This window comes from Mandrillus leucophaeus, unplaced genomic scaffold (assembly GCF_000951045.1).
Source record: "Mandrillus leucophaeus isolate KB7577 unplaced genomic scaffold, Mleu.le_1.0 Scaffold197, whole genome shotgun sequence".
Classification (NCBI taxonomy): Eukaryota; Metazoa; Chordata; class Mammalia; order Primates; family Cercopithecidae; genus Mandrillus; species Mandrillus leucophaeus.
The window spans coordinates 53,017-54,126 of record NW_012101998.1 but is presented as its reverse complement, the minus strand read 5'-3'; the positions used below and the strand labels follow the sequence as shown (position 1 = coordinate 54,126).

The window sequence follows — 1,110 nt, the reverse complement described above, 5'->3', positions numbered from 1 at the left end:
TCTGCCTTGTGCAGTGTGCTGTGATCCTGCCCACCCCCCTTGGCTCACACTGCATGGGAACTAGCCGCCTCCTTTTTCAACCCTTGTTAAAAAAGAATTTGTCTGGGTGACATCTGTCCTCTCTCTCCTCTGATGTTTTATCTTCTCTGTCTGGTGTTGGGCCAAGTTTCTGCTGCCTACAGCTGAAACTGCTCACAATTTCTCTTTTTTTTTTCTTTTCCAGGAGACCAGGAAATATTTTATTGACAACCAGGGACACAGCCATAAGAGAGGGAAGCACACAGGACTGCAAACTAACACCCAATAGCCAGCAAGCGCCCTCTGGGCCAGGAATACTGAATCCTGGGGTCCTCACAGTCTCCCACCAGTAGATGTACAATATTGGGCATCCAGGGGAGGGGGCAGTGGCTCTGGTGTCCCAGAGAGTGAGAGGATATGTGATGCCTCATTATGAGCGACACGGTATGGAGGTAAAATGGAGGGTCCATCACTGCCTAAGACCACTTCCTCCTCTCAGAGCCAACACCAGGTGAAGGACTGAACCACTTAAAATCTTGTAATCAGCTGCTGTCTTCTCATCATTCATCTGTTTGCCACTGTAGATGAGCCTCTGCTGTTGTGGGGGGATTCCCTCTTTCTCTTCCACACGCTCCTTGATCCGCTCCACCTTTTCTGTAGGTTCAATGTCAATCTCAATCTCCTTTCCGGTCAGCGTCTTCACTTTAATTAGCATCTTCTTTCCAGTTTGGGGCTGCACACGGATACATTGCTGCTCCTACCGCTCCGGTCGCCGCCACCGCTACTGCTCACAATTTCATATCATCCCTTCTGTAAGGCAGGGCTTCTAGAACAGACGCCCCAGAAGTTCTCACTCAGGGGTCTGCTCCCACTGGCACGGAGCTTCCTGTTGCAACTGCTCCGGCATCTTCTGCCAGGCACTGTTTTCTTTGAGCCGATGGAGTTCAACTTTGTACCTGTCTGCACTTTGTTTAGCTTCCTCAGGAGGGTCTTTTAACCTCTAAATTTTTGGCCTATACAAATTTTAATAAAATCTTGCAACTGGGGCCAGGCATGGTGGCTCATACCTGTAATCCCAGCACTTTGGGAGGC

The 1,110-nt window shown here is 49.6% G+C and overlaps 1 pseudogene across 1 annotated transcript; it reads right to left on the bottom strand.

Annotated features, from left to right (window-relative positions):
• Positions 1 to 227: 227 nt before the first annotated feature.
• On the bottom strand, positions 228 to 734 carry LOC105538655 (annotated as a pseudogene). The gene has a single exon (XR_001005943.1). The product of XR_001005943.1 is annotated as an NEDD8 pseudogene (transcript).
• Between the last annotated feature and the right edge of the window lie 376 nt (positions 735 to 1,110).